Below are 14,509 nucleotides of genomic sequence, written 5' to 3' on the forward strand. Positions count from 1 at the left end.
TCCCGCGGGCTGCGGCCAGCGCGCAGCGAGCCCCGCGTCCGCTCTCACGGTCGAGGCACGCGCAGGGCCGGGGCGTCGGGGTCGGGACAGTGGCGGATCTCGGAGGCCCCCTCCCCGCCCACCGCCGGGCCCCACCAGCTGCCCCGGGGTCCCAGGGCCGGGCAGCCGCGGGGCTCCGTGCGGAGGCGCGCCCTGGGAGTGCGCGGGCGCCCCGCCCGGGCCCGGAGCGCTGGGACGGCGGCGGCGGCTCGGCGGCGCGGGGACTACTTTCCGGCGCCCGCGCCCCGCCCCTGTCCTCGCGCGGCGGATCGCTCCGCGCGGCCGGCGGCGGCAGGATACAGCGGCGCCTGCGCGACTTATAAGAGGTCCTTGTGCGGCGCCATTTTAAGCCTCTCGGTCCGTGGCAGTCGCGCTAGACCGGCTCCGGCAGCGCAGAGCGAGGGGAGGCGGAGACGGAGGAGCGTCCGAGGAGCAGCGCCAGTCCCCGCCGAGCCGCCACCGCAGGCCGAGGACGGCCGGACGCCCGCGGCGGGAGGAGCCTGTTCCCCTGAGGTGCTCGGCGCTCCCTTCCTTACCCGCCGGGGCTGCTCCCGCTCCCTCTTCGGAGCCAAACTTCGTCGCGGGCGCGCGGTCCCGGCGGCGGCTGGGGAGCCGGGCCCGGCGCAGCTCGGAGGCCCGGAGCGGGGAGCGGGCTGGGGGCGCCGGGAGGGGCCGCGCCCGGGGGCGGAGGGCGGCGACCGGGCCCGGGTTCCGGTCGCGCGGCTCCTCGGGGGCCCTGGGGGGCGCCGCTGGCGGGGAGGGGGCCCGCGCGCGCGCGAGGGCGCGTCCGGGAGCTGGGCTGGCCGGCGCGGGGGGCTGGGGCGGGGGCCGGTGGTTTCCGTCCGGGGCTCCGGCCGCGGCCGAGTTTGGGGGAGGGACCCTGCGCCTCGGGATGCGCCGGGGCCGGGGTGGGGGGCGGGGTGGGGCCGGGGGGCTCCGCCTTCCCAGCGGGGAGTTGGGGTGCGGGCGCGGGGCCTGGGACGCCACCCGAAGTCCCCGCTGCCGTGGGGATGGGGCCGGCCGGTGGACTTTTCTCTCCGGATTCGGTGTTTCGGGACGAATGGTCAGGAGTGTTAGAATTTCGTCTTTTCGTTCGTGCCCTGCCTGTGTGAGTTTATTGAAGCCGCAGCAACTTTAAACCTTGGGCTCCGAGGGGGAGCCACACTGAGTGCAGCGGGGCGATGCGCCGGGAGGGTGTGCACCCCGAGGTCCGGGCCGTGCAGGTGGCGACAGCGGCGAGCCCTGCACCGGGGGTCCTCGGGGCCGGGGGTCCTCTGCGGTGGGGATGAGATCCGTTGCCAAGCGGGCGGGGGCGACTGGCGTGCTGTTCCCCGTCCGGTGCCCCACGGGGTTCGGCCTCGCGCGGCCCCGAGCATTTGTTCGTGGAGATGACTTACTCGCGGGGTCTTGGAGCCGCGCAGCCGGGCGTTGAGAGCCCGTTTGCTTGGCGGCGGAGTGAATTTTCTTCCCCCTCGCGCCGCAGTTGGCGAAGTGAAATCCCGGCGCCGCAACTTCTTCTTCCCGCGTGTTGTCTGGTGGCGGCGAGGACGTGGGACGGAGACTTTCCAGGTCCCGTCCTCGCCGCCCGCGGCTGAATGCGCTCGACCTGACCGCGTCGGCCGTGGCGTGTCCGATGGCGTGTCGCCGTCCCTCGGTCCTCCGCTCCCCGTCGCAGGGAGCATTGTCTCCGACTTTGTGTCTCCCCGACGCCCGCGGCCGCCCCTCCCCCCGCCGGGCGCTGAATGGAGGGGCCCGGCCGCTGGTATGCAGAGGTCGGCGGGAGGAAATCGAGGAGCGGCTGCAGGGAAACGCGAGCCTGGCGTCGCCCGTAGCAGGGGCTGAGGCTAGACTTCAACTTGGAGACGGCTCTCCTTGGAGAAAGTCGAGGCCCGTGTGTCGGGTCGCTCAGTTACGGAGTGTTTGGTCTGGAGTTTAGAAAGCGCTTCGTTCTTGGCACTTGCGCGCACGCGGCACCTTCCCGTGTCTGCGTGTTGCCCAGCCTTCGTTCGAGGAAATGTGCAGCGTGGCTGCAAGTGTTCCTCGCGCGATGCTGCTGCTCAGTATCTGCTTCCCTTAGGGACACACTTACGCTTTGGAGGCTGCTACTACATTGATTTTACTTTTGCACTAAAGTCCACAAAATCTGGACTTGGAAAAGTACCATCGAGGTTTATTTGATCATATTCTTTCGTACAATGTGATTAACTTGCACCCCGTATTCATTGTTTTGACCGAGGCTTTGTTTTGAAGGCCTCATGCAAGGACAAGGCCCTGAAGTGATTGCAAAAGTAACTTGAAAAACTTGCAGATCATTCTGTAGGATTAAACTTAGGAATGCTGAGACTGTTTGAGTCTGAAGTCCTTGAGGGGAGAATAAAAAACTGCATTAGAAAGTTTAGTGTAGCATGTAATTTAAAGTCCTTGTCGAGTCCCAGGCCTGAGATTTTCCCAGAGGTCAGAACAGCATGTTAAGTAGCTTTCAGGAAAAACCAAGTTTGTAAAAATAAGGTGGCTAATTTAAAAAATGAAGCTTTAAACAACAGTGTTGATGTGTCAAGAAGCATTCAACAAGCTTTCTTTTGAACTCATTATCTGACTACTTCCTTTACCAAGATTATAATGTAGAAAAATATATATTCCAATATTAAACTGTGAATAGAGCTTCCTATTGTTAATAGTGGTCATTGGAATAAAAATTGTCCATGTAAACGAAGTTCTGTTTTCATAGGTAGGTCCTCTCCCTCAGCACATTTCTCAAAGGTATTTTGAGGTGTGGTTTGTAGGAGGACTATCTGCAGATACTCTTGTTGTTGGGAGAGGTGGGAAGAGGAGTGTAAGTATGTTTAGACTGTGGACATGGAAAATCCAAAAGTTAGAATCTCTCTTTTATAAGTAGCTGTGAAAATAACCCCCCAGAAATGGACCGTATAAGTATAATCAGCTAATTGAAACTTTAGTTATTGAAGAAACAAAACATCTGTTCGGTCATAACATGAATTTGTTTCTCTTTCGTGGTTTACTAATTACTGATAATCAATAATTGTAGATGATTAGGAAGGTAAATGTTATTAAGCTTGTACTTCGAGCTTGGTTGGAAGCATGTGTGATTGCTCACCCAGGGCAGAAAGGATGAGTGCGCAGGGCGAGCTTCTAATAAAAGTATCGGCAACTCTTTTGTCATGCTACATGTTGATTTGGAATAATTGTTTTTGAAAAAATTAGTTGTATTAATCTGGGAGGGATTGGTATCCTTTTTCTTGGGAATACAATATTTTTGTTGAAACAGCTTTACTAAAAACATTTTTATACCATTAAAGTACTAGTATGTAGTAAGCACACACTAGGAGCTGCTGCTTAGCCAGAGCATGTAGCTATTGCCTCCTGTTACCCTCATGGAAGGGATCCTAATTTGCAGAATCCGGGCTCATTCTTTAACAGACTATTGTTTACATAATACTGTTTTAATTATGAGTGTGATAGATTAATTAGGATATTGGGCTAAAATAAATATGTACTTAATTTCCACAAAAGGAAAATAGGTGATTTGTGTTAATTGAAAATTAGTAGGACTTAACGCATATAGTTTTTCATCATGTAAACTCAGGAGAAAGTTCTTTATTTCCTCTGTTAACTTAAGAATGCTGCTTTTGTGTTTCATGCAAGACTGAACTTGACTTAGTTTGAAACTTAGATCCGGCTGTTGAGACCTGAACCCTGCTATCCTTGAAGTATGTTTATAATCTGCTTTCTCCTGAAGGAAAAAGCCGCTTTTAAAAGAGAAAATCAATCACATTAGGAATCCTTTTTTTTAGAATCCAACTACCTTTCTTTGAATTTTTAAATTGTGGCCATCTGTTCTCTTAAGCGACATTTCCCAACTCCCAAAGTCTCTCTCCAACCTGATGGCAGCAGAGTGAGCAGTGTTAGGGCATGTTTTTATTGCATGCTTTGGTCATGTTGAGTGCCCTCCAGTGGATACAATGTAATGCTTGTGATTTTTTCCCCCTAGTAAGTTTGTGTGGAATATATTTATGAGTAGTTATGAAGAGAAAGCATCAGTAAGGAACCTTTTGAATTCTAGAATAGTAATTTATTCATGTCAATGCTCATTAAAAGGTTGGCTTGAGAAAATGTCATCTAAACCAATATTTGCAGCAGGAAGGTCAAAGTAAAATTAGGGATTAAAATTTTATTTGTCACTTTAAATAGGCAGTTCAGCCTAAATATATAACAAACAAAAAAACTCAATAATTTGGGAGTAAAACTTAATGTTTAACCATGTTAATGAATTATAGAAACAAATTATCAGAAAAAGTTAATGAAGTGAATTACTACTAATTTGTGTAAAATGAGTTACACAGTAAAACATGAGTCAGTGCCCAGCTCATTTATATTATTGATGAATATATGTCTGTATTAGACTCTAGATCAGCGATTCTCAACCTGTGGGTCGCTACCCCTTTGGGGGGTCAAACGACCCTTTCACAGGAGTCGCCTAAATACATCCTGCATATCAGATATTTACGTTATGATTCATAACAGTAGCAAAATTACAGTTATGAAGTAGCAACGAAAATAATTTTATGGTTGGGGGTCACCACAACATGAGGAACTGTATTAAAGGGTTGCGGAATTAGGAAGGTTGAGAACCACTGGTCTAGATAGAAACAGCTAGTTGAATCAGCTAGAAGAAAATGCCCTAGTGCAGGAGTAGGCAACCCCTGGCACGCATGCCAAACATGGCATGCCAATAACTTTTGCTGGCACGTGAAACCCTCTCATAATCTTCCATTTACAATTGTGAATCTTTGTTCTCAGTGATGAATTTTGTTAAGTCTCGTAATAGGAGTAGCGTACGGATGAAAGTAGTAGCTCGTGCATATCTCTGAAGGTCACAAAATAGAAACCTGATGTAAAATCTCTGTCATCAGTGATGCAGCAGCAAAAGTCCCACTGATAATATCAAACGGAGTCATAAAGTTTTCTGTCGGACTATCAGTGTACATGTATACATTAAAAAAATGTATTTTTCATTATATACTGTGTTTTTGTTGCTCGAATGAATTTTATTATTTCTTCAAGGTTCTTTACATACGTACACCTTAAGAGATCTCAAGTAGGTGTAACATGTTCTCAAAAAATTAGGGTTGGCATGCAGAAGAATTTTGAGTCAGAGATTTTGCTGGTTTTGGCACGCACTCACAAAAAGGTTGCGCACCCCTGACTATATGGTCTCTTTTGTATGTAATTGTGGGCTATGGTGCACCAATTGTTTTGTTTTAAATAATAGTTTATTCATTTTTAGAGAGAGGAAGAGGGAGGGAGAGAGAGAGAGAGAGAAACATCAGTGTGAGAGCACAACATTGATAGGCTGTTTCTGCATACCCCCTACTGGGGATGGAACCTGAAACCTAGGCTTGTGCCCTTGACCAGGAATAGAATGGGCAACCTCCTTGTGCATGGGACAGTGCCCAACCCACTGAGCCACCAGCCTGCCCTTTCAAGTTTTCAATAAAAACCTCTCTCTATGGTTCTGTGTTAAAGCTCTTGCTAGTTCTGTTGGTAACATTTTTTTGAAAATAGTTATCTCTAATTGGGTTCTGATTAGTAATAAGCATTAAACCTATTCTAAATTAAGCCTTTGGAAGTCAAATGGTCATTTTATGAAAAATTCTCAGTTTAGATTTATTTTTCTTTGTTATATGGGCAGTTCAAATGAAATTTAAAAGTTGAGGGAGTAGGGAAGGAAAATGAAGTCTTACTGCTCCATTTTGCTCTTGGAATTGAATATAATTTTGTGGGAACATTGATAATGATCTTTGACTAAGAAACGTATCATATATATTTTTTAACAAGAAGGCAAGAGTGTCTCAATTGTGTTATGTAAGTGGTTATCTCAGAGTGGATTGTGGTCCTTCATAAAGGATCATATTTGAGTAATGTCCAAGATGATGCAGCATTTATTGTCTCTGAGTCGAATAGCTTCTGTTTTAGTTTTCCAAGATTTTATGAGATAGGAAAATGGATTTGAAAGTTCTTTAAAAATTATGTACATAAAGCTTACTTATAAGGCATGTATTTTATTTATTTTGAAGTTGACTTCATTAATAAAGCATACAACAATTTGACATTTATAAGTGACTAAAGTAAGATTCACAAACTATAGGATTGACCTTATATTACAGTGGAATGGCTACTCAGTGTCTCCTGGGCCAGGCAGGACGGGGTAACTAGGACTCTGTTGATTACAACAAATTGGAGAGCACATGTTCCATCTAAGCAGCCAATCTTTGGCAGCTCCCAGCCATTGTGTGGAAATATAGATGGAAATACAGTTCATGTTGCTACATCATCTGGTTTTTTCCCTAAGAGAAGCAGGAAATCCAGATTAATGTGCATTGCTTGATTTGCACATGTTGGTGAATGAAATTCATGTTTTAGGATGTTATTCAGCATAAATTAAATACACTATTGGCAGGAAGATACTGCCAGTTTGTAACATTTGGAGTTCATTTTTTAATAATGTTTCTAATAAACGACAGGATAATATGATTCTGTGGATTTATATAACTTAGGAAATAACATTTTTAATAATTCATGTTTAGGCATTTGGAAAATGCCTTGTATCAATCAATTATAGATTGGGAACTTAAAAGTAGGTTCATATTAACTTGTTTGTGAAATCTGGAAAACCTGCACTTTCAAGTTTAGGAATTAAGGTGATTTGGGTTATGAAAAAGGAGAAAGGAATAACAATTTGCTCATTACTTGATCATCTTAAGGATCGTTTTTAGAGTCTTTTTTTAAAAAGTGGTCTCAAACTTAATCTGTGAAGACGCTTAAAATGCTAAACAAATATTTGCTGTGTATATACCATCATGTCAGCCTGAAATTTTATTGACATCTTTAAATCATATTCTGGTTTTCAGCCAAAGTCTGTATTTCTAAGACAAACTATTATCAGACTAGACCCAAAATTTAAAAACCAAGTTTAGATAATGAAAAACTAATTGAATATAAATTTTACTTAAATTAATGACATATTGCTATTTGGTCAGAATAAATTTATGCAGTCAATTAAATAGATTTTGGTTAAGTCTTTAGCTGCTAGAGCAAAGTTTTTCATTTCCAGAGTTAGAAGAGTTGGGTGTTTAAGTGGACTGGAAATGCAAACTGTAGGCCAACACTGGTTTTAAGAAGCATCATCTGGAACTAGTGTTACAGGCTGCAGTTTTTATATGATACTAGAGGCCCGATGCACAAAATTTGTGCAAGGGGCTCAGCCCTCACAGCCCTGCCTGCCTTGGCCGGCCCTGTCAGCCCCAGCTTCATCCTGAAGGTCGTCTGGAAGGTCATCTGTCTGGATGGTCATTCTGCTGTTCTGTCTAATTAGCATATTAGCTCTTTATTATTTAGGATGGTGTAGAATGCAAGCAAAACCAATCAGTGGACTCTCCACAAAACATTTATCCCAGAGGCGCTCACCCTGTCTGTCACACAATTCTCGTGTAACTTGACGGAGGTACTGAAAAGTTTCTTGTAATATTACAGAAATTTCCTGCCTCTGGTTTCTTTTGAACTTGTTGAAAAGTCCTCCTCCCTGTCCCCCATAACAGTTTGAAAAGTGTGTACAGATGGATGATGCTGGGGTGAAACTGCTTCATAGCTCATCCCCTTTGCTCCCCTCTTTATTTCCAATTTATCAGTTCTCATGTAGACAAACCGTATCTATAATTTATAAATCTTCACTAATATTCTCATGGTTTTAGTTGTAATTTCGTAATTTACATGTTGCTGGACTGATATTTTCCTTTTAACTGATTTGTGACAGGTGTGTTAAAGCAAGTACAGTAAAACCTCAATAAAACAATGCACATGGCTGGGGCGTGGCTTAGCACACGGGACATGGGCCAGCAGGTGTTAACAGCTGCTGCAGAAAGCCACTCCCTGAGACAATAGAGCCAGTTACTGCTCTTAATGCATTGTGACCCCGTGCTAGCTAATCAGAGAACATTATTTATGAGCGGTGACTGGGATTTAAATATGTAGACTGTAGTTGTAGATACATAATATTTGTTTATGTAGGCAAAATTACTATAGTGTTTTTTCCAACATATGGCCTATTTGCTAAAATTTGTTAAAAATAACAGTGAATTAATAAAAACCTGCCAATTTAGTTATAAGCAAATCTTGTTTAAAAACATTTTAAAATTAACAGGGTGTTAATTTTTACATATAACATACCAACCTGAAATTTGGTTCATTAGATCTGAGGTCTGTTAAACGAGGTCCGAAAAATCAAGGGTTTACTGTAGTTTAAAAAATTTGGAGTGGGAAAGATGATATTTTTAACCTCTTTAAGTTCTTTCATATCTATCAGCCCTCATGGTAGACAAGTCTCATCTATAATTAATCTTATCTTAAATGCTGGTAGTTGATCTGGCGAGGAAGGCAAAGATATGCAAAAGCTGAAGGGTTAAAGAAACTTCTTTTAACAGGGTTTTATGGTAGCTGAAATAATTGTGACATGTACAATGTATACACACGGAATTGTATGTTATTCATATAAAAATGTGAGAAGTTAGATTTACTGCAAAAATTTCTTGGGAATTTAATTTGAAGATGATCTTAAATAATTGTAGTAATTTACTGCTTAGAGGGGTGTGGTTATAAACTGCCTCCCCTTCCAATTTAACTATAATTAAGTGGTTTGGGGGTAAGGTTGTAGGGAGTGAGTCTGTCTTTGAAGTTTTGCGTATACTCAATGAATGCCACATGTATAAGGGAGGAACAAGGGTTTCTTGAAAATATTTTTTAATCCAACTAACTATAGAGGTTTCTAAGTAGAATTCCACTCCCCTGTGTAGAAAGTGCTAACATGGAAACCTGAATTCTTTTCTGAGTTACTGCAAGAATGTAGCGATGTCAAAAATTATATCTAGTAGTTCATTCAGATACAAAAGCAGACAATGTTATGTAGGAAACATAGTATGTGGACATAACACTCTACAGGTAGATACGTGAATTTAGTTTTCTGGCATTTGGCTTAATTTGAAGGTTCATTTCATGTGTGTTTTTTAATATATTTTTATTGATTTCAGAGAGGAAGAGAGAGATAGAAACATCAATGATGAGAGAGAATCATTGATTGGCTGCCTCCCGCACACCCCCTCCTGGAGATCGTGCCCACAACCCAGGGAATGGAACCTGGGACTCTTCAGTCCACAGGCCAACGCTCTATCGCTGAACCAAACCAGCTGGGCCATTTCGTCTTTTTAAGTCCAAAGATTTTTATCTGCCAGTTGTCCTCTGTTGGTCACTATTTCTTGCCTTAATTCTGCTGTTATTTTTCCTGGATCCTGTGTCAGCCATTCTTTTCCCACAGAAATAGAAATAACAGGCTCTTAGAAGTTCAAAGGGTTAGAAGTCCGAAATACCAAAAGCCCATGGGTCACTCATGACATAGCATAATGATAGTTAAAATAGTATTGCTGATAAGTTGGAGCTGGGAACTAGTAAAGTTGGATTTTTTTGGTAAGAATACTTACTAATAATGCTTGAAAAAATGCCCTGACTATATAGTAAAGGGCCTCCAGTTTCTCCTACTGGTGTAATGCACTTCAGATCATATTAGATTTCTCTAGAAAGGTCTAAGAAAGACTTTCTCTCTGCTCCTCAAGCTAGTTCCCTTTCCCCAATCAGACGCTAGGCCAGGGGTGGGCAAACTTTTTGACTCGAGGGCCACAATGTGTTCTTAAACTGGACCGGAGGGCCGGAACAAAAGCATGGATGGAGTGTTTGTGTGAACTAATATAAATTCAAAGTAAACATCATTACATAAAAGGGTGCAGTCCTTTTTTTTTTTTTTAGTTTTATTCATTTCAAAAGGGCCGGATCCGGCCCGCGGGCCGTAGTTTGCCCAGCCCTGCGCTAGGCAGTAACTCCTTTACTTTCTTATTCTCAATCTGCACTGAAAGTCCATCTTTATAAATGGAGGAAGTATATTCTGGTCAGAGGCCAGTCCTGATGTATGTGTTTTAGGGACTTTGTTCCTTTAGTTGTACCTTGCTCTTCTGTATTCTCCTCACCTCTAGATTCTATTCTCCATTTGCTATTTTGGTCTCCATCTCCCACCTTTTATCATCTCCTGAAATCCATTTGTGTGTTTTTTCTAGAACTCATAGTTGTCAGCAAATCCCTTTTATTTTCAATCTACTTCCCTTGCAGTTCTCAAGTGGTAAATGTGTTCTCTTCATGCATACCTTTTTTTGCAGCATCAAGAGGTAAAGTGTCTTCTTTGTTCCTCATTGTCACTTCTTGACCATTCTTTTCCAGATATTCAAGCTCTGACTCTTACACCTTCAGATTATATCACCCGCTCCCCTGGATATTCCCTTCCTTCCTTGAATACTTACTAGCTCCTAGCTTCATTATCACCTTTATTTCTGTCATAATTCTTGGTTTTTGGTGATTTCAGGGTCCATGCAGAGTACCACTACTCAAAATGTCATCTGGCCTGTGAACTGTTTGTTACCAGTGTGAATTGCTATAAGGGATCTGTGCCAGAATTTAAAATATCAGTGTCACTAAGTTCATTGTTTAGTTCATTAGTTCACCTGATTCTTCCTTTTCCCTCCCTCCCTCCCCTCCTCTCCCTCCCTTCTCTCCCTCTCCCTCCCTTCTCTCCTCTCCCTCTCCCTCTCCCTCCCTTCTCTCCTCTCCCTCTCCCTCTCCCTCCCTTCTCTCCTCTCCCTCTCCCTCTCCCTCCCTTCTCTCCTCTCCCTCTCCCTCCCCTTCCCTTCTTCCCTCCCCCTCCCCCTCCCCCTCCCTCTGTTGCAAGAGTGTTTTGATGAAGGAGGCAGTCAGTGTATCAATTTATAATATGGTGCAAGCTCATTAGGTTGTTATGGTCTGGCACTTTGAGTAACAGTGATACAGAAGATGCTTCCAATATTGTGGCCTCTTTTCCTTGATTTCTTTCCACCACTGGTCTTACTCTTCACTCTGATTCAACCACACATTCCCATTGTCATATCCTAAAATACTTTGACTTTTACCAATAATTCCTCCCCTCTCCAATCCCATTTCAGGTGCCCCACTCTTTTGTTTTTCCAGTAAATACTTCAATTCCAGCAGTCCATCAACCCCGCTGGAACCTATAGTCTGTCTGTCTATCCACCCTTCTAATCTTTTCAGTATCTCTCACTTCAACCCAGCTGAAATTTCACCTTGAGTTATAATCACTTTATTATACACACTCTCAACAACCTGTCTCTCCCTGGCTTCATGCCCAGAGGTACCTGGGCTATATTAGTTTACCCTTCTTTATGGCTATACTTTTTTCTCTCTTCTCAAACCTTCCAACACCTCCTCCATCATTCTCACTCTCATCTTACACCACTGCTTTCTATTTCACTAAACATATTGAATAGGAAGAATTCCTGCACGCTTCCCTATCTGTGACTGTGTTCTTAACCTTCTCCTCTGTCACTGTGGATGAAATGCAGTGTTCCAAGATAAGTAGAACCAGAATGTAAACTCAAAAAAGACAGGGATTTTTTGTCTGTTTCCTTCACTGTTTTATTCCTAATACTGAGAATCATGGCACATAGTAGTTGGTAAAGTAAATGTGTTGAGTAAATGACTTTTAAGTCTTATCACCTCATTGTGGATCATTCCCAATAGCAACAAATATATTCTATGACTTCCACACTGAGGTCCTCCTGTTCACCCATTTTACTCTATCAGATTACTCTCGTATTTGGTTTGTGGCACTTAGTCATAGTTGCAAGTAGTAATGTTTGTTTACTTGTTTTTCCTACCCTCCTCTCAGAGACTTCTCCCGATTTTGTATTCCTGGTACCCAAAACAGTGTCTAGAAGTGATAGGTGCTCAATAAAGGTTGTTGAACAGGAAAATATTCTAGAACTGGGTAGTCTTTGTTTCCCTCTATCTAATGCCCATTTTTTTCTCTGTACCCTTTACAGCTTGAAAAGGATATCCTATGGATGGTCTCTCTGCTTTCTGTTTTTGTCCCCTTTCAGTTTTTTCCATTATAGCAAAAAAAAAAAACACAGCTATTTAAAAACTCAAATGGGATCTTGTGATTCACCTGTTTAGAGCCTTTCCTGGACTTTCAGTGGCACTGAGAATAAATAAATGCATTTCTTGCCAAAGGCTAAAGAGCCTGTGTGACCTGCCTGTTTTCAGCCTTACCTCGTTGCACTCACCCTTCCCACTATCGTTGAATCCCTTTGTCTCAAGGTTTAGTTGTTAAAAGATGATCAGGTCTTTCATGACGCTGGGCTTTTTGCACATGCTATTTCTTGTTTCTGAAATATTCCTGCTCATTACATACTGTCTCTTTTGCATCCTTCTTCAGGTCTCAGTTTGAAGGTTACCAACCTCAAGAAACCTGTGGGGGCTCAAAGTTAAGACCTTTCACTTGTTCTTATGTCATTCCATTCCCTTCTTCCACTTGTTACTTATGCACTTACCGCTTTTTTGTAATTGTTTATTCAGTTGTCTGTCTCCTTATCAAGAACACAAGTACCATCTCTGTTTTAATCACCACTGTATACCCAGAATCTATTATACCTCCTCCTGGCATGTGGCAGTTGCATAAACATTTGTTGAATAAATTAATGAAATCTGTATATACATTGCATTTATGCTATTGGAATTGCTGTGTCCTGGAACTATGGAGTAAATAAAGGAATTGTGGGAAAGCTTTTTGTGGAACAGAAAAATCTCTTTTGATTAATATCAGAATTTGATAAATTGAGAAAACAATATCACCACAAGGTTCATGCATATATAGCGCCAGGTTATGACTCATTTATTGGTGTGTTTTTGGAATCACAGTAGAAGAGAGATTTAGAGTTGCCTCTTGAAGTTCTTTGTATTGAGATAATGAAAGCAGGCACATTTGAAAATAAAAGCTTCCTAGCCAGCTAGGTCTACTTTCTGAAATACTCTATTACTCTTCCTAAAAATAAGGAAGCCTCATAATTGTGAGGTCTGTTACTATGGTAAGGCTGTCAAAGACAGTAAAATGTCTGTCTCTTTGTGAGGGTAACATAAACTTGATATGCCTAGCCCAGTGATGGCGAACCTTTTGAGCTCGGCGTGTCAGCATTTTGAAAAACCCTAACAACTCTGGTGCCGTGTCACATATAGAAATGTTTTGATATTTGCAACCACAGTAAAAGATTTATATTTTTGATATTTATTTTATATATTTAAATGCCATTTAACAAAGAAAAATCAACCAACAAAATGAGTTCACGTGTCACCTCTGACACGCGTGTCATAGGTTTGCCATCACTGGCCTAGCCCATGGGGACAGAGGTTGTTGAAGATTAAGTAAGGCTCTGTGCTGTCTTAATGAACAGCTGCTTCTAAAGGAGCTGGTGCTCGGGTTACTCTGTGGTACCAGGTTTTTGGTTGTTTTTTGTTTTGTTTAAACTTGGGTTACTATTGTTATATAGAGAGTGGATCATATAATTTGTCTACGGCTTTGCCGGGGTAGCCATGTCAGCAACATGTATGACGCTTAAAAAAAGAAACAATGCCAGCCCTCGCCAGTTTGGCTAAGTGGATAGAGTGTCAGCCCTTGGACTGAAGGGTCCCCAGGTTTGATTCCGGTATTAAGCATGTATCTCATTTGCATGCTGGATTCCCCGACCCTGGTTGGGGCACGTGCGGGAGGTGACCAGTCGATGTCTCTCTCACATCAATGTTTCTTTCTCTCTCCCTTCCACTCTCTAAAAATCAATGGAAAAATATCGTAGGGTGAGGATTATCAAACAAACAAAATAAAATACAATGCCAGGGGTCCTATCCCAGCTTTACTGGTATAATTACCATGGGGATGGAGCCTAGTCATGGCTATTTTTAAAAGTTACATTAGATTTATTGGAAGGATCTGGTTGCCAGTTTAAAGGGTTCTTCAAGCAAGCTTAGAAATCTTTACAGTAAAGAGTAGTCCTTCTTACATGCAGTTTTGCTTTCTGTGGTCTTGGTTACATGGTCCAAAAATATTAAACGGGGAAATTCCAGAAGTAAGAAATTTGTGAGTTTTAAATTATGCACCCTTCTGAAGTAGTGATGTAACCTTGCATTGTCCTGCTCCATCCTGTCTGAGTCATGAGTCACCCTTTGTCCAGCATATCCACTCTGTATACTCTATCCGCTTATTAGTAACTTAGTGGCCATCTCAGTTATCAGATTGATTGTCACAGTATGGAGTGCTTGTGCTCAAGTCACCCTAATTTTACTTAATAGCTAGAAGCCCGATGCACGAAATTCGTGCAAGAGTAGGCCTTCTCAGACCCTGCTTCGTCTGGAAGGTCATTTGGATGGTCGTCATGGCCCTAAAGCTCAAGATTAATGATATTTGTAATTTGTACATGACAGAAGCAATAAAGCGTTTCCTTTAAGTGTAAAAACGTGAAAGTTCTCAGCTTAA

At 43.1% G+C, this 14,509-nt stretch overlaps 1 protein-coding gene across 2 annotated transcripts in view; it reads left to right on the forward strand.

Moving 5' to 3' along the window:
• The first annotated feature begins 345 nt into the window (after positions 1–345).
• Positions 346–14,509, forward strand: part of CTNNB1 (catenin beta 1) — a 38,252-nt gene continuing 24,088 nt past the window's right edge. Inside the window, exon 1 of one of the 2 annotated variants that reach the window (XM_081105851.1) lies at positions 346–552. The gene's annotated coding sequence lies outside the window, so the exon portion shown is untranslated. The remainder of the gene's footprint in view (positions 553–14,509) is intronic. The other variant, XM_081105852.1, reaches the window with a different exon arrangement.

Source organism: Myotis nattereri (genome assembly GCF_964212035.1).
Source record: "Myotis nattereri genome assembly, chromosome: 14".
Classification (NCBI taxonomy): Eukaryota; Metazoa; Chordata; class Mammalia; order Chiroptera; family Vespertilionidae; genus Myotis; species Myotis nattereri.